This window comes from Benincasa hispida, chromosome 6, assembly GCF_027475165.1.
Source record: "Benincasa hispida cultivar pf3 chromosome 6, pf3_genome.v1.1, whole genome shotgun sequence".
Lineage (NCBI taxonomy): Eukaryota > Viridiplantae > Streptophyta > Magnoliopsida > Cucurbitales > Cucurbitaceae > Benincasa > Benincasa hispida.
In genome coordinates this window covers 4,555,435-4,571,440 of record NC_143483.1, presented here as the reverse complement: position 1 = coordinate 4,571,440, position 16,006 = coordinate 4,555,435, and the positions used below count along the sequence as shown (strand labels likewise).

Genomic DNA, 16,006 nt, shown 5'->3' with positions numbered 1-16,006 from the left:
GCAATTTTTTTTGTGTTTTTATTTAGCACCATTGTATTTTTTACCCGAGTAGTCCATTCTATATCATATAATTATGTCCTACATTTTGAATTATTTTCATGAAGAGCTTTCAACATTAATTTTGGACCTATTTATTAATTTCACTATTAAATCAAAACACTAGTACAAAATTAAGTTATAATATCAATTGAAGTAAAAGTACTCTATATGAGATTAAATAATTAATATATGCTTCTAAATTGAAAGTTGGAGAAATAAATGGTAAACTCAAGCATGCCACGTGTCTTCCCAGTGGTTGTTTGATCACAACGACATGTTAAATCGAATCTAACGGTGATTAAGCTTAGAACCCGATTGATTATTTGGCTAATAGCTTATTTTAAATAAAATTGTAAATTATATTAAGATTTGTTATTTTTATTCTTAAGTTGGGAAGAATTATATTTATTTTAAGAATAAATAAAAATATTTCTAATAAATTTAATCCACTCAATTTTCTTCTTCTCAATAGTTCTACTATTGAAGAAAAGCTTGATTGTTCATAAAAATATTTCTGGAGTTTTTATTACAGCGTGAACAAAATCTTATTTTAATACTTTTTTTAATCGACAACTTTGGTTGAAAAAGAATGTAATAATACAAAAATTCAAGTCCACAAAACAACTCCCTAAAAGAAGAGTTTTCCTTAAGTAAAATGATACTTAGAGGATAATTACAAAATAGTTTCGAGAAACATGAAATCTCACAAGAGACCAAACCTCACAGGGCGCCCAATGACCTCCCAATTAACCCAATAAAAACTCTTTCCTGCATCCAATCTTTCTCACCAAAAATGTCTCATGTACAGACTTTTAGAAAATCGAAATGAAAACCCTAAACAGGAAGAGTTGATAAACCGGAACATTTTAACACATACCTAATCTGGATAAGTCTATTGACCAGGAGTTTAATAATAAAAGTGTGGCAGTTAGCCTATAAACAATTTTTATACGTAACTGTAAAAATGATTATAAACAAATTTATTTATGAAAATTTATGAATTTAGTTTCTACAAATTATAAATTTCACATGAAATTTGTCGACCAAAATCTGAAAAAATGTATAAATTAATGTACTCCACGAAATTTAAAATTTAAAATTAATATAATTATTAATTAAAAAATATAAACGATTTAAGGGTATAAATTAATATTTGACCTAAAAACTTTGAGTTTAAGGAAACCTAAAATATTAAATAGGACAAAAAACAAAAAAAAAAACAAAAAAAAAGAAACAAAAGAAACAAAACTCATTTGCTTTTCTCCTCCATCACTTCTTTTGTCCCAATCTTTGTCGGATTCAACCCTAAGCAAAGCAATGCAAAGAACCTCTGCACGTTTACCACCGACATCCGCACTTGGTGGGCCCTTCAGAATCTTAAGGATTTCAGGGCCTGACACATGTCTTCCTCTCATTGGCTAATATTTGATAGTCAAAAGTGAAATAATGTCGTTTGTTTTTGCCTCTCTTGAGAAAGTCAAACGTCGGATCTTTGTAAAGAAAACTCCTTTATTTATTTATTTATTTATTTATTTATTTTCATTCATGTTTGTTGCTTTGCAGCTGTTTTCCTCACTTGCCACATAATTTATTCATCATACTCTTTATTAACCTTTCAATTCAAATGGGATTACATTTATCAACCCACTAGTTCTTTAGAGAAAAAAAACCAAAAAAGAAAATATGTTATTATTATTATTATTATTATTTAGGTTATGATCATGTATAAGATTGTAGAGTTAAAAAACTAAAGTTAAATAGACTTTAATTTGATTACTATACTGAAAGGTGAATTTAGTTTTATTATAGTCATGAGATGATGAGAGCATAGTTTAATAGGTTAAAATATGTATCGAATTTTACATTGTACCATATTGTATCTTAATATTGTTATGCCCATTTCTAAATTTTCTTTACAATATTTTATTACGAGAAATTATATTAATCTACCTATATTGTTTTGTCCATTTTAGTGGAGTAATCTAGTATTTACAAACTTTTTAATTGATACTTGGTTTACTCAAATAACATTCCTTTAATTAAGGATCCATTTTTTTTCAGAAGGTTTATGGAAAATTGTCAGAAATAACATCATCGATTTTTCATTTTTCAGAACTAGAAAGTTCGTTGAATAAATTTATTTTGTGCATTTTGAGCAAGATCGACTATCAAAATTTAGTTAAAAAATTGTTTTTTTAACTTATATAGATTGTTATGAGTTTTCTCCATATATCTCGGACATATTACTCACTGAGTATCTACTATTTTTTTCAAATATTATATAATTTTCCCAAATCTTATGCCAAATCTTATATATTTCAAATTTTCTCCCAATTAAATCATCTTTACCAAATATTATAAGAAATGCTTATATAATTTTTCAAGTCTTTAGACCCATTTTTGTTCCCACAGTTATATAAATTTTCAAACTTTCAAATAAATTTACCAATTATCTAGATGGATTTCAAATGATTGCATTTTGATTTTTAAATTTTGGAAAAGATTAAATTTTGTAAAAAAATTAAGCAAGATATGAAAAATATATAAAATCTACATTAATCTTCCGCAGATTAACACCAAAATTCTATATATTTGGCTTTTTCATTGAATTCTTGGGCAGATTAAACAAAGATTCTATATATTTCTTATATCTTACTTAACTTTTTGCAAAATTTGATATTTTCTCAAATGTTAAATATCACAAGTCAATCACATAAAAACCATTTGGATAATTTGGAAATTCATATACCATGGAAACAAAATTTGGGCTAAAGGTTTGAAAAACTACGTAAATATTTAATATAATATTTGGTAAAGATAATTGAATTTTAAAAAAACTGAAAATATGTAAGATTTGGTATAAAATTTGGGAAGATTTACATAAAATTTAGAAAAATTAGTAGAAGCTCAGTGTGTAACCTATTTAAGATGTACTGAGAAGGTCCAAGACAATCAATAAGTTAGAAAAAGTTAATTTCTTAACTAAACCTCGGTGGTTGATCTTACTTGAGATGGATCAAGAAAAATTAGTTTAATACGTTTTAAAAAAATGTGTTAGTTTTGAAAAGTGGAAACTTGAGAGTGTTATTTTGACAATTTTTCAAGATTGATGGCTGTATGAACGATGTTGTGACTGGACGAAAATATATTTATAATTTATTAAGTTGGTTTTAATTTGGTTGGATTTTGTTTAGGTTAGTTTAGCATTTTTATGTACTTTATTTTGTGGTTAGAATAAAATGTTTTCATTGTTTGGTTTACAACGTAATTTTGATTGTTTTTTCTTTTTCGGGTTGAACCTAACAAAGGAGTTTAATACACGAACTTTTAATTTTAGTTTTGAAAAGAAAGTAATTAATTATTCATTCAAATATAAAGTTCAATTGCTGACTACAAGGTCAGATCGAATCCCCTCATTTTAATTGTACTAAAAAAGTATACAGTTCAATTTGACAAAATTCAAGTTTAATTTAAAGTTCAATTCAATGAAATTGAAAGTTCATAGTGTTATTTATTAAAAAAAAAAATTAATACTTGAAAAAATGTCTTAACAAAATTCATGACATATTCATGGAAACCGATTCAGGTAAATTTACTAATGGTAGAGAAGATTGTACCAACAAAAAAAAAAAAAAAAAAAAAAAACTCAAGAATTTCAACTAAAATGATTAATTAAGATAAAATTAATATTTAGATGCATAATGTTCCGCTTCTTCCATCTCCTATACACATAAAAAATAATTTTTTTAAAAAAATTTCTATAAAAAATAAAATTATCTTAATGAGGTGCAGGAGAGGCCACAGAATATATGATTCTTAAGGAATGGTTCTTAAAGTTAAAAGGCAAAAGATATTATTTAAGCAGCTATCTTTGATAAATATCTCTTAAATGTTTATAAGTATAAGAAGAAGAAAGAAGAGGATAAACTAAAAGAAGCGCGTTTAGCAGTCGGTAAGTGGAAATTTGAAAATTAATCAGCCATCGATATTTCAAGTTCAACATCATTATATAATTACATAATACTCTTTTTTTCTTAGACTTTTTTTTTCCTTATTTTAAATGGATATTATATTCAAGTTCTTAATTATTCTAATTGGTATGGTGAGGGAGTTAATGATGCTTGGAGAGCTGTAAAGCACAAAATTTAGGAGCAAAAAAGAAAAAAAAAACATGATTAAACATTTTGTTTGCATACTAAATATATCTTTAACTTCAATTAATTATATGTAGTTATTGGTTTTTTGTAAACAAGTTATAATATGTTCCTCCGTACCCTTATTTGTTTTGTTTTCCTAATTCTATACTCCATAAATGTAAACTTATATCAACTCCTATACTTCTACAAAATTATTGAATAATATATTAAAGTTTGGTTTCCAAACTCTTAAGATTACATCGGTTTGAGTATTCTAAACATTTGTTTGTACGTTTGTGAATTTAAAGTTTAAATCTTATATATTCTCTTCGCTATTTCTTTCAATAATTTTAACATGTGAATGACATGTTAATATTATGAATTAAAATATCGTTGGACATCACTGTTCATATTTTGGCCAAAATCATAATTCTAACGATGATACGAGAGATTAACCAACTCTATTTTATCTCATATCATTGACTTGTTGTCGATATATTTGATATCATCGATAGTAATATATATATATATATAAATTTTTAGTCGTGTGGTGGAATCCAACGATCTTTTAACTTTTACAAAATCAGAATTGTTAACTTTTCTTATTTTTGTTATCTTGTCTTTTTATTCATTTGTTCTCTAGTTGCATTATATTTCTTCTTTCTTTCAATATGGGCTAAACTCATTGAAAATCAAAATATATGGATGTGGAAAAAAATGCCCCATAATTGTCCTTACAACTTATCACTTTTTGTCACTTAGGGGTAATGCAATTGCATTGTGGTTTAAATTTGTGAACTATTATTTAAGGGCTGAAATTTAACTTAATCTCATTTTATTTTCTACTTACCAAAACTTCTTCTCAATCTCAATTATTTACTTGGTTACCTTCTATTATACAGAAGTGAAAATAACTTCATTCAGTTACAGAATTTGTTACAAATCTAACTACCTTTAAATACTAGCATAACTAATTTTGTAGAGTGAGAGAGAGCATTTTTGTAATTGAGTGACTACACTTATCTTGAAGCAATCTTGAATAAAAACTTCGTCAGCTTCTCCGTGGATGTAGGCCTTCCTTGGCCAAACCACGTAAACGATCGTGTTCTTCTTCTTCTTATCGTCTTCCTCTATCGTATGCCCCTGACCCACTGATCGTGTAGCTTTAGCAAACTATCGTCTAGCTTTTAGCCAACGATCGTTTAGCTTTTAGCCAACGATCCTTTATTTCTCATCGTGTAGACGACCTCGTCTAGACGATCTTTAGTAAAGCCTTCATCGTCTAGACGACCCCAACTTTACCTTCCATCGCCTAGACGATCGAAGACTCCTCACCTTTGAGAATTCCGGCAGCCTCCTGGCGTCCCTCTCTTTTCTTTTCTTTCGTTCTTTTTACTGAGAAAGAACGAGATAAAAGAAAAGAGAGGAACACCGGGAGGCTGTCGGAATTCGCAGAGGTTAATCTCTATAAAAAGAAAAGAAAAGATTAGTAATTCGAAGCGCCTTTCAAGCAGAAGTTTGAAGTTCTATTCTCAACCATCAAAGTATAAGGTCGAGATTTTTCATCACACGAATTGTGCTTTAGCATGCTATATTGTGTTTGTGTGAAGGAATAAGGTGGTATCTGGTATTCGTTCAAGGGCCATCGTTCACTCAAGGCCCAAAGAGTTATTCATTTCAGTCAGCTTTCTGGCCTGTTTTCCCACATCTCAAGCCCAACAAATGGTATCAGAGCCTGCAAGAAAGCTTCAAGATTAGTCAAGATTCAAAGAAGCAATAATCTTGAAGTCTTTCAGTTGAATTTCAATTTAGAAATGGCAGTTGCAAGGTATGACATCGAGAAATTTGATGGAAAAGGCGACTTTGGTTTGTGGAAGGCCAAAATAAAGGCTATCTTGGGAAAACAGAGGGCACACAAAGCCTTAGATGATCCAGCAAAGCTGCCAAGTACAATAACAGAAGAAGAAAAAGAAAATATGGAGCTAACTGCTTATGGAACACTCGTTTTGAACTTATCTGATAATGTCCTAAGACAGGTAATTGATCAGGAGATAACTTACAAGATGTGGAACAAATTAAATGAGTTATATGAGACAAGGAATCTGCCTAATACACTTTTACTAAGGGAAAGGTTCTTTACATTTAAAATGAATGCATCAAAGTCATTAAAGAGAACCTAGATGATTTCAAGAGAATTACTACTGAGTTTAAGACTCAAGGAGAAGAAATTAGGGCAGACAATGAAACATTTGTGCTTCTTAACTCATTGCTAGAATCCTACAAAGAAATGAAGATAGCCTTAAAATATGGGAGAGATTCCATTACTACTGATATAATTATTTCTGCTCTTAAAATCAGAGAAATGGAGCTCATTACAAGCAAAGAAGACAAGCCTAGTGCAGAAGGCTTGTTTGTTAAAGGAAAGTCAAAACAGAATAACAAGGAGAAAGGCAAACAGAGCTCAAATGATGAAGGAGGAAAAGAGAAGTCGAAGGTCAGATGCAAATATTGTAAAAAACTTGGATATTTAATCAAAGATTGCAGAACATTGAAGTGGAAAAATGAGCAAAAAAATAAGCAATCTCAGCACAACCCAAAGTCCAACCAAATCATTCAGGTGAAGCCTCAGTTTATGAGGTTTCTTACTTTTATTCTGATGCTTTGGCTACAACTAATTGCAGGGCAGAAGAAGAAGCAAATAAGAACCTAGATTAGGTTCTAGATTCAGGGTGTTCATTCCACATGACACCTCACAAGGGCTGGTTTAGTACCTACAGAGAATTGGATGGAGGTTCAGTTTACATGGGAAATAACTCATGTCCTGTGGTTGGGATTGGTTCAGTCTCATTGAAACGAGAAGATAGAACAATCAAGCTCTTAAGAAATGTCAGACATGTGCCTAAACTGAAGAGAAATCTAATTTCACTAGGCATGCTTGATTCTATTGGTTGTGAATACCGAGGCAAGGAAGGTTATTGTGAAGTGCTGAAGAACAGTAAGCCTATCCTTAGAGGGGTGAAGATAAATTGAGTGTATGTAGTGCAAGGTGTTCATCATGTACACTCTGCTTTGATTGTGACTCATAATCAACCTACTGAAGGAGACCTATGGCACAAGAGACTCTCACACATTAGTGCCAAAGGTCTACAAGCTCTAGCCAACCAAGGTATTCTACCTACGAGAGTACATCAGAGCCTATCCTTTTGTGAACATTGTGTAATAGGAAAGGCTACTAGGCAGAGCTTTGTGAAGGCTCAGCACACAACCAAGGCCATCCTTGAATATGTGCATTTAGACCTATGGGGTCCTTCACCTTTTCAATCATTGAGTTGTGCTAGGTATTTTCTAACTTTTGTTGATGATTACTTAAGAAAGAGTTGGATCTATTTTCTTAAATCTAAGGATTTAGTTTTTGAAAAGTTTAAAGAATGGAAAGTTATGGTTGAGAAAATGTTTAACCATCATATTATGTGTCTTAGAATAGATAATGAGCTTGAATATTGTGCAAAAGAGTTCAATGTTTATTGCAGACAACAGGGCATATCTAGACACAAGATAGTTAGGTATACACTCCAGCAAAATGGGGTAGCTGAGAGGTTGAACAGAACAATAATGGAGAGGGTGAAAAACCTACTATCTGATGCTATACTACCTGAGAAGTTTTAGGCAGAGGCAGCCTCATATATAGTCTATACATTAAATATATACTCTCATGCATCTCTTAACCTTCTAACCCCTGAAGAAAGATGGACCAAACACCACCTAACCTGAATAACCTAAGGGTGTTTGGCTGCACTGGCTTTGTTCATCTGAGTAAAGGGAAACTAGCTACCAGAGCTGTGAAGTGTATGTTTTTGGGCTTCATAGAAGGTGTTAAGGGATTTAAAATGTGGGACACTATTGAGAAAAGATGTATAACTAGTAGAGATGTAATTTTCAGGGAAGAAGAGATGTATGCAGAAAACTAACCCTAATGTTTCAGTACATCAAGAGAAGAGTGATACAATTGAGGTGGAGCAAGTTCTAGTTCCTACTTCTGATCCTTCAAGCTCTGAATCACACTTTGATCAACTACCTCATCAAGGAGAAGAAGTAGAAGATGCTATTATTGTTACTGAGCAAGAAGAACCAGAATTGAGAAGTTACTACCTAGCTAGAGATAGGCAGAGAAGAAACATTGTCCCACCATCAAGGTATGAAGACTACTTAGCTTTGAATACTACTGATTTGTATAATGATGCAGAACCCTCAACCTTTGAGGAAGTAGTGAGTTGTTCTAAAACTAAGATGTGGATAGAAGCTATGAATGAAGAGATTGATTCACTGGTGAGAAATAACACATGGGAGTTAACATCCTTGCCAAAAGGATATAAACCAATTGCATCCAAATGGGTGTACAAGCTGAAGGAAGGGTTTTCTAATGATCAAGGACCTAGATTTAAAGCTAGGTTGGTTGCTAAGAGCTTTACATAGAGGTCAGGTGTTGATTTTAATGAGATTTTTTCTCCAGTGGTAAAACAGACTTCTATCAGATTATTATTGTCGATTGTGGCTCAAAACAACCTAGAACTGGAGCAACTAGATGTCAAAACAGATTTTCTACATGGCTTTCTAGAGGAAGTTATCTACATGCGCCAACCGAAGGGGTATGAGGTCAAAGGAAGGAAGATTATGTGTGCCTACTGAAAAAATCTATCTATGGCCTCATACAGCCCTCAAGATGCTGGAACAGAAGGTTTAGTGACTTTGTTCAGAAGAATGGTTTCTATAGAAGCTCCTATGACAGCTGTGTTTATATAAATACACAGTCTTATACTCATCCTATCTACTTACTATTATATGTGGATGATATGCTTCTAGCAGGAGCAACAATGAAAGAGTTGAATAAAGTAAAAGATCTACTGAAATCGGAGTTCGAAATGAAAGACATGGGAAATGCAACAAGAATACTTGGCATTGACATTATTAGAAACATGAAAACAAGTATTCTAAGCATTGATCAGTCACAATACTGCAGTAAATTGCTAAAAGGTATCAAATGACAGAGGTAAAAGCAGTATCTATCCCTATTGCCAACCATTTCAAACTCTCAGCAGAGAATTCACCTAAAGATTCAGACATTGAGCATCAGCAAATCATGTCAACAGTTCCTTATTCCCAAGTTGTGGGAAGTTTGATGTATTTAACGGTGTCTACAAACCTGACATTGCCTATGCTACTAGCCTGGTGAGTAGATACATGGCTAATCCAGGTAAGAGACATTGGGAGGCTACAAAGTGGATTATGAAGTACCTAAAGGGTACTACTAATGCTAAACTGAAGTACCAACAGCTATCAGACAGTGAACCAGAGCTGGTTGGTTATGTAGACTCAGATTATAAAGGAGATCTAGACAAGAGGAGGTCATTATCGGGGTATATCTTCCTATTTGGAAGGTGTGTCTTAAGTTGGAAGGTTACCTTACAATCAGTAGTAGCCCTTTCTACTACTGAAATAAAGTTCATAGCACTATCAGAAGCAGTGAAGGAAGGCCTATGGCTAAGGGTCTCCTAAGTGACTTCGGATTAAACAGAACATAGTGAAGATCTTTTGTGATAATCAGAGTACAATTCATTTGTCAAAACATCCACAGTACCATAACAGAACAAAACATATAGATGTGAAATATCATTTCATATGACAACAGATAGTTATTCATTTCAGTCGGCTTTTCGGCTTGTTTTTCTGCATTTCAAGCCCAACACTTTCTATTTCAATTTGAGATTTTCTTTCTTTCAAAACTAAATTTTGCAAACGGTCTCTAGGATTCAATACTCTAAATATTTTTACTTTATACTTGTTAATAATGTGCACTTGCATTTTTTTTTAACAAATCTAATACATATATATTTAGGTCATCAATATATATAGGTGTAATCCATGAATGTGTTTGAGTGAAGATAGAAGGTATTTGTGTAGGACCCCACAAATCTGAATGAATATAATCCAAAATTCCTTTGGTAGAATGTTTCCCTTTCCCAAACTTCACTCTGGTAGACTTTCCCATTATGCAATGTTCACAAAATGGGAGTTCAAACCTTGTTGTGAAAGAGCTTGCAGACCTCTTTCACTCACATGAGCTAATGTGTTATGCCATAACATAGATTTATCTGTTTCTTGCCCAGATGCAATAGCAGCACTACCTGAAACTGTAGTACCTTCTAACACATAAATACCATTTCTCAAGGTCCCCTTCAGCTTAACCAAAGAACCCTTGATAACCTTCAGAACTTCATTCTCAGATTTATAAGAATAACCTGCTCTATCTAATTCGCCCAGAGAAATTAGATTTCGTTTGAGTTCTGGAACATACCTTACATTTGTAAGAATTCTGATCATACCATCATGTATTGCAATTCGAACTGACCCAATTCCTTTTACATCACAAGCACTATTATCATCAAGCAGAACTGATTCCCCATCATTTTCCTGAAAGTCAATCAAGAAATTTCGATTAGAAGTCATGTGAAACGTGCACCCTGAATCCATGATCCAAGCATTCTGAATGTCCCTGCTGGACACCATCAAAACCTTTACTGAATCATACCCATCAGTAATATTTACTGCACTAGAATCCCCTGTATGCTTGCTACTTGATGCTTCTTTGCTCTTATTCAAAGGGAAATTCTTTCTAAAGTGTCTTTCTTATGACATAGGAAACACTTTTTGGTTTTCCCCTTTGGGATCTCGACTCTTTTCCTTTTTCGTTCTTTTTCTCATTTCCGCCTCTGGCCATGAGTAATTCTCCATCCTTGCGTTCCTTTTTAATCTCGAGATTTCTCGTTCTCAAGGCATCCAACATCATATCCATGGACAATGAATCGCGTCCATATTTAATAGCTGCCTTAACTTCTCGATACGATTCTGGCAAAGGATTCAGAAGAATAACTTCTTGATTTTCATCCGACATCTTCTCACCGATGTTATTGAGATCAACTATAATCTTCTGGAATTCATCTAGGTTCTCTTCTAAGCCTTTACATGAGTCCATCTTATATCTAAAGAATTTCTCCTTTAGATATAATTTATTTGGCAAGGACTCAGTCAAATAAAGACTTTCCAGTTTCTTCCACAACTCCGCTGTAGTAGTAGCCTCATCTAGTAGTCTAAGCACTCCATCTGACAGATACAAAATTATCGTCGAATAGGCCATCTCATCCACATCCCTTTTTTCAGCTTCTGTAATTTTTGGTGGAAGGTTATCTTCGTCTAAGATTTTGGCTACCTTTTGTTGTACCAGAATAGCCCTAATCTTTTTCCTCCATAACCCGAAATCACCTTTTCCATCAAATTTAATAACTTCGAACCGTGTAGACATCGAAGCCATCTGTCAAAATTAATTCCAACAAAAAATTCATGAACAAAGAATATGCCAGCATACACTACCACACACCCTCCTTGGATCAACTAGAGCTCTGATACCACTTGTGAGAGTTTCTGAACCTAACTTAGATGGCCAAACAAAACGCAAACAATCAGCAGAAATAAATCGAAAGTAATAAAAAAACCAAGATATATAGTGGTTCGACCAGTTTGGTCTACATCCACTTTGAGAACCAACTTAAATTAATTTATTAATGAGTAATAAAGGAATTTTACAAATTACAGATAATCAACGAAATCACCAATCTGTAATTTTTGTATGCACTGATACCGAGAGATCCGCACACAAAGTCGCCTCTGAAAACTGAGAACAACCCGCTGCAAAACAGCCCAAAACAGTGTGTTATCGCCTCTGACCGACGAATCACGCGCAGGCCCGCACGTATCTCTCACTGCTGCTGGAAGCAACCTCCACGGTGAAACCGAACTGCGTGCTACTCAGATCGGCTAACCTCCCAGACCAGACCAAGACAGCCCGAACTGCCGCCCACGCCATGAACTTCCAAGACCAAACCGCCTGATGGAAACCTCCCACACTGCTCGCTGATCTGCAAGCACCACGTTCACCGATCGATCGTGATCTACTTCCACCGGCGGCCTCTGATTAGTGTCCTAGGCGGCTCTCTCGTTTTGGTTTTGCATTAGTCCAACTCTCCTTAGGTGGCTGCAACTATTTCTTTAGCAAAAGGAGACCCACGAAAAAGGCCCTAATTTTGGAGAAGAAGGAAAAATTACAAGTTTGCCACTGCTCAATAATTACGATAATACCATTGGGCCTTTAATTTTTTTAAAAAAACCCCAATAAAACCCACTTAAAAACCTTGTTATTTTCTACAACTTTTTTTTAAAAATATATTCGTGAGCATCCAAAGCTAGCTGACACTCATCTCAACTAATCTCACAGGATAACCTACCTTACCCTACAACATGTAGGTTGGGTACCAAGGAGACTTGTAGGAATTAGACACCAAAAAGATGAGAGGTCAGACCAAAATGCAAACAATAGCGGTGGAGCCAAAAATGAAATTAAATGTAAGGTACAATGAATTATGGATAACCTATTGGACAAACATCAATTGGGTTGTCCTCATTTTTGGGTTCACTTGTTAGAGAAGTGGTGCGGTGAGTGTTGAAACTTGGAAGAAACTTTCAACGAGACAAAAAGGAGTACTGTGGCATTCTATCCAAGTATGTAATAAATAATTATATATTTATATAATGAATAAAATTCAAACTTTCTTACATATCACTACGTAAATGTTTTTATTCTTTAGGCACGATATAATGTTGATGAAGAATGACAGAAGAAATATTTGTTTAAAAAGATGGGTGAGCTGTAGAGAGCAAGTAAATCTCGCCTAGTGAGTAAAATTGGACAAACTTCAAATGACAATGAGCTGATTAAACTAAAGCCAGTTAACATTTCTTCAATACATGATTGGAATGACTTTATCCAAGATAAAACAAGTGCAAAATTTAAGGTATGTGAATAATTATAGAGTAAATTTATTTATTTGATTCAAGATATGAAAACAAGTTTAGTCTTTATACCTTTGTTGAATACTTTGTTTAAGTATGATTTCATGCAAAAAGCAAGAAATTTAAGGAGATGAAAAAAAAAGCAACTTCCACACATGTGTAGTCGTAGAAGCTATGCTCGACTAGCTGAAGATTTGGTAAAAATTTATGTAATACTAATAGCATTATTATAATTATTACTAGAGATAATATACAACTAAATATTTTTTCCGTGTAGAAAAATTCTTCTTCTCCAACTCCAATTATCCGAGTAGATGTTTGGACAAAAACACATGTGAAGAAAGATGACAAATCCATTAACTCCCAAGTGGCCGAAACTCTGGTTAGTCATAAGGCATATCTGCAGTTTTTTAATGTTGTGAATTCGTGTTCATCATAAGATATCCTGCACCCTCTCCCCCTTTAAATGAACTTTTTTTTTAATGTTCAATGCTTTATTGAGTTGGTTTTGTTTGAGTAATATCTTGTTGGCATTTTGAGTAGTAATTTAGTTCAAGTAGGAGTTTCTAAATGTTGTGAATTCGTGTTTGTCATAAGGCATCCCCCTGCTCAATGCTTTATTGAGTTGGTTTTGTTTAATTGATCTCTTATTGGCTTGTTGGCATTTGGGTAGTGATTTAGTATTTAGAACGATTTTGGTTTTGTTCAAGTAGGCATCCCCCCCCCCCCCTCCCCAATGGCTCATTGGCTTCTTGGCATTTGAACGATTTCATGCATTTTTTTCTTAGGAGCACATTGAAAAAATAATTGATGATGCAATTAGTAGAGTTTTTGGTTCCGATCATGGTCATGTACGAGGATTAGGATTCAATGTAACTAGATCAAAGTTGTCTACATCAACTCAAAAAGATAAGAGAATTGCATCTCTTGAAAGAAAATGTAACAACCTAACAACATATGTAGATGAACTGAAAAGCGTGGTAGCTTCCTTAATAAGGGGTAAGGTAAATTTGTCTCAACTCTCTTTATCTATTGAAATTGTATTTTATATAAAACTTTGAATATGTTGTTTCTATAAGAAAAACTGAAGGAACAAAATTCTAATAATCTTATTAGAGTATTAGCATCGGCAGATAATCCAACTCCAGTTCTAAATTCCCCATAGATAAATTCATTTATGACTTTTTCTATTCATTTAGTATTTAGAATTATTAATGTTTGAAAATTTTCTAACCATATTATTGGTGAAAAAGAGTGTTACTATCAACACTCCTCATAAGTGTTTGCTACAAGATTGGGTTGGTTCAGGAGAAGTCATTGCTGAAGGTAGTTGGTCTTCCAATGATCCATCAATCCTTATCCATCACATACCTCTTGGCCCAAATGCAGTTCGTGTGTGGGTATGGTAAAAATACCAAATTCCTTCTTATGGAGGCCTATATCTGATATTATTATTATTGACGATGTTGTGGGCACTACTGTTGCATGACCAATGGATAAGGTCAAACTATGTAAGAAAATTTGGCTACTACTTTATGAATTAAGTGTTTATTTAGTTTATTACCTAATCTATTGTTATAGATAGATCATGATGATATATGAAAACTATTTTGTTTTATTTTTTATTAGGTGATTGATTGAACGACAAATATCGGAGCTACATATTTTGTGTAGGAGAATTTTGGTATCGCTATAATCTAAACATATTTTGGTTGTATTAACATTTTGGGATTATATATGTAGTCATTTATTTGGTTAAGAATTTACAAATTTTTTTATTAGGTCATAATTTTGTTGAACATACTTTTGATGACTATATCAATTTTTTTTTTTTTAATGAATATAGTGTTTTATTTCTTTTATATGCTATAAATTTGAAGAATTTGGTTAGAATTATGATTGTAGATTTGGATGAAATGTGAATTACATCTTTCTTCGTTTAGACAATAATATGGGCAAGCGAATTTTATAATTAATTCTACAATAATATTTGTGAAACAAATTGTAAAATCTAAAATGTTATTAACAAATGCTATTAAAGATCAATTATGGCATTACTTTTAGTATTACAAAAAATGTTATATAAAGTTCATTAACATTAAAATTCATGCTTGAAAATGTAGTATAATTTATAGCTTTTTTCCATTACGATAAAAAAAATGCTAATAAAAATAAGGAATTTTCAATAGCATGTTGAAAATCGCTATAGAATGTCTTTTATAGCATTTTTTTATTGTTATAAAAACTTTTGATGATACTTTTTCCAATACAATGAATGATTCAATAACATTGAGTTAAAGCTATAATATGTCAATTTTCTATAGTGATATTAATAGCTGCACAAAAAAATTATGGAAAGTCGGGGACTTTTAATAACATCACTATGACAACATTTTAAAAACACTACGAAAACATTTTGATAGTGTTTCTACAATGTGATTAAAAATGCCATTGAAAAATTTTGATAGCATTTTTTATAGAATTGAAAAAAGGCTATTAAAACGTTTCAATAACGTTTTTTAGTGTGGATTAAATGCTATTGAAAGGTTTTGATAGCGATTTTATCACGTTATAAAAAACACTATCAAAATGTTTCAACAGCGTTTTTCTTACATTATAATTTTTTTTTATAGTATCATATATGCACTATCAAAATAGTATTTTTAAAGCGTTAAAAAACGCTATGGAAAGGCATGAACTTTCAATAACATGGCTACGACGTCATTTTGAAAACGCTATGAAAAGTCTACCATAGCATTTTTTTAAAGCTGTTGTAAGTGATATTTCTTATAGTGTAGGTAGGTGGTCACTAAAGATTGAACCCATGACCTTTTAGCTGTATATCAAGGGAATGTTTCCTTATTTACCACGAGGTCAACTGATGATGGTTATGGTCTGAAAACTGATCGTGTGTTTGAATTGATTTTTTA

The 16,006-nt window shown here is 32.5% G+C and overlaps 1 pseudogene; it reads left to right on the top strand.

Annotated features, from left to right (window-relative positions):
* The first annotated feature begins 8,873 nt into the window (after window positions 1–8,873).
* On the top strand, window positions 8,874–14,298 carry LOC150035360 (uncharacterized; annotated as a pseudogene).
* Window positions 14,299–16,006: the final 1,708 nt, after the last annotated feature.